At 46.0% G+C, this 6,307-nt stretch overlaps 1 long non-coding RNA gene across 1 annotated transcript in view; it reads right to left on the bottom strand.

The window, feature by feature from the left end:
* Positions 1 to 4,171: 4,171 nt before the first annotated feature.
* The window catches only part of LOC132436644 (uncharacterized), a 3,599-nt gene continuing 1,463 nt past the window's right edge, over positions 4,172 to 6,307 (bottom strand). The window contains exons 2-3 of the long non-coding RNA XR_009521826.1: positions 5,019 to 5,131; positions 4,172 to 4,733 (exon numbers count right to left, since the gene is read on the bottom strand). This is a non-coding gene — a long non-coding RNA (uncharacterized lncRNA). The remainder of the gene's footprint in view (positions 4,734 to 5,018; positions 5,132 to 6,307) is intronic.

Below are 6,307 nucleotides of genomic sequence, written 5' to 3'. Positions count from 1 at the left end.
GAATTCTGCATGGAACTCCTCACATCAGACCCTTCTTGAAATTCTTTCTTTCCCTTAGCTTGATGCCATTCCTCTTTCTCTAAAGATCATGCTTTCTCAGCCTTTCTTCCTAGCTGAGTTTTCTGTCCTCTGTTTAATATGGATGTTCTCAAAGTTCTTTTTCTTTTTAATAAATTTATTTATTTTTGACGTGTTGGGTCTTCGTTGCTGCGTGCGGGCTTTCTCTGGTTGCGTCGAGCGGGGGCTACTCTTCATTGTGGTGCGCGGGCTTCTCATTGCGGTGGCTTCTCTTGTTGCAGAGCACGGGCTCTAGGCACGCGAGCTTCAGTAGTTGTGGCACGTGGGCTCAGTAGTTGTGGCTCGCAGGCTCTAGAGCGCAGGCTCAGTAGTTGTGGCGCACGGGCTTAGTTGCTCTGTGGCATGTGGGCTCTTCCCGGACCAGGGCTCAAACCCGTGTCCCCTGCATGGGCAGGTGGATTCATAACCACTGTGCCACCAGGGAAGCCCTTCTATCTTTTTTAAAAAATTTATTTTTTATTGAAGTATAGTTGAATTACAATGGTGAGTGAATTACTGCTGTACAGCAAAGTGATTCAGCATATATATATATATATATACATATATATACACATTCTTTTTCATATTTCAAGGTTCTATCTTTGACCCTCTTCTTTTCGAACTCTGCATTCCTTGGGGAAACACATTCGTTCTCAGGGCTTCAAGTATCTCTTTATTCTGGATTCCCAAATCTCTGTTTCTAGCCCTAACATCGCCTCTAACTCCAGATCACAATGAATTGTCAAGTAAGCTCGAGAAATGACTCACAGTCATGTCTAACTCGGGAGGTCCAAAAGACACCTCCTCTTCTCCCATCCTCCATGGTGGTATGTGACTCAACGGCCCCACGCTCCTTTCTCCATCCCTCTGCCATGTTGCACTCCTGCCTCCACAGCCAGGAGGCGAGGACTGCTTGTGCTTTCTGCAGCCTTCTCCGTGCACCTGTCCTCTGTCCCCAGCTCTGTGGATGCCTTGGTTTAAGGAGCTCCCTCTCACCTGCTCTCTCTGTTTTTGTTTGTTTGGGCCGCACTGTGCAGCATGCGGGATCTTAGTTCCCCAACGAGGGATCGAATCCGTGCCCCCTGCAATGGAAGTGCAGAGTCTTAACCACTTCCCTCAAGGGAAGTCCCTCTCCTGCTCTCTTACAGAGACTTCTTCACTTATCGCTAACCTCTTTTCGAGCAATTTCTGCTCACCAAACAGCCCTTAAGCAAGCAGCTTATCACATTAAATGCATATACACCATGTTATTCCTTCCGCTGGAAGAAAAAGCGCCCCCCTCACGTGATCATCACCACCTACTGACGAGACAAAGCTGAGTTGAAGGCTCACCACAGGAAGTCGGGGAGAACACTCCTCAAAATGCTTGCACAGGGCTTCCCTGGTGGCGCAGTGGTTGGGAGTCCGCCTGCCAATGCAGGGGACACGGGTTCGTGCCCCGGTCCGGGAAGATCCCACATGCCGCAGAGCGGCTGGGCCCGTGAGCCATGGCCGCTGGGCCTGCGCATCCGGAGCCTGTGCTCTGCACCGGGAGAGGCCACAACAGTGAGAGGCCCGCGTACCGCAAAAAAAAAAAAAAAAAGCTTGCACAATGTCTCATAGGGAGGGGAAAGGTCAGAATCAGGGGGTGGGGTGGGAGGAGGGGCGAGGACGGGAAAAATAAAATAAAAGAATTTACTGAGAATTGGAAGCTTGGTTTAAGGTGGGCCTATCAATGTGGGAGCTTGGCTAGGAGGCATGAGTCCAGGATTGATAAAAACAGCAAGGTGAGGACTTAGAGGCGAGGGATTTGAAGAATCTTAGCGCACGGATTACTGTGTCCTTTTCATCAAGAATTGATGCGTCTTTAGAGAAGTTCTTCTAAGAAACAACCAAACCACTTTCTGGGACAGGAGAGCTCTGGAAGAATAAAGAAATGCTAATTAAAATAACGGAACAGAAAGTGATGTTAACATAGACACTAAGGTATAGTGTAGGTTCTCAAAGTCCAGGCTGGGGTGGGGAGTGGCCAGTTCTGGTTCTTGCTGATTTTGCCTCTTCAGGGCCTCCCTAATTTGACTCTAGCCTCCTCCATCTCATCCATCCTGTCTGAGGTTGTGGTACCAGGTGACTGGAGAAGAAAGAGAAAACATGCACAGAAGTATCCCTAAACCTTCCTCTCTGGAACCTACTAAGTAAAAGCATTTGGGTAAATAAGGACAATCTCAATTTGAAAAAAGGTCTGATCCCTTTATCCTTAGCAAATCCAAAGTAGCTTGCCAAAAAAGAGGGGAAAATCTTACCCTCTGTAAAACCAAGACCATCGCAGGACTCCTCCACAATCAGGTGGGTAGGATCTTAGGCGCACATATGGCGGATCTGAGGAAAGAACTGTTTTCAATTTTCCTTCTCTTTATTTATTTCGTGTTAAAATATTTATATTGTTTCTGCTAGGAAGCTTGTCACAGAATAGACAATTTTCCTTTGTGATTACTATCCTAGCTAATATACCAATAAGCACTTAGAATTTAATAGCAAAAGCCCACGAACAAATATAAAGCCAAGGAAGGCTTACCTTTGCCTTAGAGCTTTGGCTCTTTAGGTAGAATTTGGAAAACTATTCTTTTTTTTTTTTTTTAATTTATTTATTTTTGGCTGCATTGGGTCTTCATTGCTGCACGCAGGCCTTCTCTAGATGCAGCAAGCAGGGGCTACTCTTCCTTGCGGTGCGCGAGCTTCTCATTGCGGTGGCTTCTCTTTTTGCAAAGCACGGGCCCTAGGCGTGCAGGCTTCAGTAGTTGTGGCGCACGGGTTTAGTTGCTCCGCAGCGGGTGGGATCTTCCCGGACCAGAGCTCGAACCCGTGTCCCCTACATTGGCAGGCGGATTCTTAACCACTGCGCCACCAGGGAAGCCCTGGAAAACTATTCTTGATCTGTTATCCTGGGCACTTTTTTTTTTTTTTTTTTTTGCGGTATGCGGGCCTCTCACTGTTGTGGCCTCTCCCGTTGCGGAGCACAGACTCCGGACGCGCAGGCTCAGCGGCCATGGCTCACGGGCCCAGCCACTCTGCGGCATGTGGGATCTTCCCGGACCGGGGCACGAACCCGCGTCCCCTGCATCGGCAGGTGGACTCTCAACCACTGTGCCACCAGGGGAGCCCCTGGGCACTTTCTGATAGTGAAGAAGTCATGAAGTATACGTGCAAGTGTAGAAATAATAGGAGTGCTCACACTCATACCAAACTGTTCTGCTTGTAGGATGCGATTTCTTTTATTTTACATTTTATTTTATTTTTGAGATTTATTTACTTGGCTGCACTAGGTCTTAGTTTCAGCATGCGGAATCTAGTTCCCTAAGCAGGGATCGAACCCAGGCCCCCTGCATTGGGAGCGCGGAGTTTTAACCACTGGACCACCAGGGAAGGCCCTGCAGGTGAGATTTAAAGCAGCCCTTCCATCTGACAGACTCGCCGGCCTTTAGAGACCCCAGTAGTACTCTCTAGCATAGAGCAAGGTAGTAGTATAAGGTTCCACAGGAGCTCTCCCAGTACCCTGGTGGGGAGCTTTGAGGCTGAATCCCATCCTCAGTGCCAAGGTCAACAGTTCCACGTACTACCCTTCTTCCTTACCATTCTTTGTCCTTTTCTACCACCCCCCCCCATCACTTAGACTTTAATAATACACATTGCAGAATTAGGATATGATATGAGTGGCTAATAGAACTGTGGACTGACCTGGAGTTAGTTGATTTAAGTTATTGAATGCTTACTGGTGCAGAGCCCAATTCGTGACCCTAGTACTGGACCTCGGGGTCTCTGCGGTGCTGTTCCTGCTGTCTTGGATGGCTTTCCACAGATATTTACCAGCCTGGCTCCCTCCTTCTCTTCATTCATGTCTCTGCTCCATCATCACCTTGTCAGAGGGGAGCTTCCCTTGCTGCCCTAACTAAAATCACCCCCTCTATCTCTAGTTAGCCCTTTACTGTGTTTTATTTGTCCCATAGCACTTACCACTACCTGGCATTATATTTAAGGTTGCCAGATATAATACATCCCATCTTTGGAACCTACTTAACACTAAAAAATTCATTATTCATCTGAAATTCAAATTTAACTGGGTGCCTTGTATTTTTATTTGCTAAATCTGGCATCTTTCATTCCTTTCCCTACCATTTGAATGCAAACTCCATGAAGCAAAGATGTGGTCTGTTGGATTCACTGCTCTAAATCCCCAGCATCTAGTGTTCTGGAGTCTCATCAGGCTGGGCACACAGTAGGCACTCTGTGAGTGTTCAGGAAGGAAAGAAGAAAGCACAAAGCAACACAGCACCATCTGAGGACTTTGTGCTAACAGGGCGATGCATGCCGCATTCCCATCTGGCTTCCACTGTCTCCTTGGAAAATTTTCAATTGTAACGGGGATTCCAAAGATGAAAACATTTGCTTTCTGGTCCAGATACTGGATTAAGACCACCAATATGTACCAAACTGCCAAACCCCAGTCAAAGGACAGCTTACAAATCCCACTGATACGAATCAGAATTGAGCCATAAATTTGGCAGTAAAAACAAAATCCTTTTTTTTAAACAACCCCTAACCATTCCTTGTCTTGCCAAGTGTTCTCCATCTACAATCACCGGATTTCCTTCCCCAACTGCATTCACTCTGTTCCTCCATGGCGCTCTTGTTCACATAAGCTAGAAAACAAAACGACATCCATCAAATATTGTCCTCAACGGCCAGTCTTTAAAATACTTGGCCGTGTCTAGGGTGATAGTTTGGGCAGCTTCATTTGATGTTCTGACAACTGGGTATTGTTAGTTTTGACTTGGTTACTTAGAGAAGACTTTGTAATCCTCCCACCCCCAATCACTCATGTGTATTTACTCAGCTAAGTAACTCTTGTGACCCGTGGCGTTCCTCTTATGGGTCTTTTCCAGAGGCAGGAAGCCAGAAAGGTGGTAGAAGCTCAGAAAGCACACCTTTTCCACGCAGCAGCAGAAAGTATTTCTTGCCGTGGTTTGATCTTTAATAGCTTCCACCCAGATGCAAACCAAGTTTTCTTTTTCTTCTGCTTATTCCATATCTCACCCACCTGGAAGAAAAAAATAAATAAATAAAATAAAAATGGAAAACATCTACCTTTATACAAAGAAATAGCCACGCATGTCTTTTGTCTTGCTAATGCCTTTAAGCTTCGCTATACCTTCACCCTACAGCATAATTATGAGAAATGTATATCTCAGGATGTCTTGAAGTAAATGATGGGATACCAAGAATACAGTGGTGCGATACAGGAAGAAAGTGAGGTTAGCTGGCACAGTTTGCTACTGAAAGCCTGCCAGGAAAATTTCAAAGATCCAAGAAACAATCCCATTAAAGACAAAAATGGAAACAGGTGCAAGACCTAAATGGCCAGGCATCTTGGAGCTGAGGTTTTATAGCAAGAGATACCATACATACACTGGGTGGTTTAGCACTGGATCTCTTGTGAATCTATGTTCTGTCCAACTTACCATTACTTCTAAAGTTCATAAGACATACTCCCACCTTCATGGGCGAGCCATTTTCTGAACAGAGTCTTTATGCTGTCAGTAATTGTACTAGAATACCGTGAAGATTTTCGTATGCTTTGGGTGCATAGGTTCTTGCATCTGTTTCTCCTGGTACTTCGATCTTTCTTGAGCCTCTAGGAGTTACTTTTGCCTTTCCTAGGGAACCTACTTCCAGCACCTCCTCCTTTTCTAATCAGCTATTGAAACCAAGTAATCAAGTGTGTAAGAACCATGACTAAACTAAGAGGAGGAGCTCCAAGTTCCTGGCGTTTCCTTCACCTGGCAGTTTGTAAGCTTCTCCCTCCCCCTACACTCCCCAGACCTGTGGTTCTAGGTGTGTGAGTTGTAGTAGCAAGGACAATACCCAACACTGACGCTGCCCTGACTCCCCGCCAGGTATTGTTCTAAGTATCTTGCTCTGTATCTATTATCTCATTTAACCCACATTCTCACACACACCTAAGAGTTGAGCCCTGTGATTATCTCAGTTTACAAATGAGGCTGGGTAATTTTCTCGAGCTCACAGCCTCTAACGATGGAGTCAGCATTCAATCGCAGGCAGTCGGGCGCCACGTTCTATTTAAAACCGCACCTCAGATGGGACTTGAACCCACAGTCTTCCAACTGAAACTACACAACTTGTCTCAGGATTTAATGAAACTCAGGTTCTTTATGTCTTGGCACAGAATGAATTCAGCAAGGGGCAAAGTGATAGG

Source organism: Delphinus delphis, chromosome 13, assembly GCF_949987515.2.
Source record: "Delphinus delphis chromosome 13, mDelDel1.2, whole genome shotgun sequence".
Taxonomy (NCBI): Eukaryota; Metazoa; Chordata; class Mammalia; order Artiodactyla; family Delphinidae; genus Delphinus; species Delphinus delphis.
Note: the sequence above shows the minus strand (reverse complement) of the source record. Positions and strands in the feature narration are given on the sequence as shown.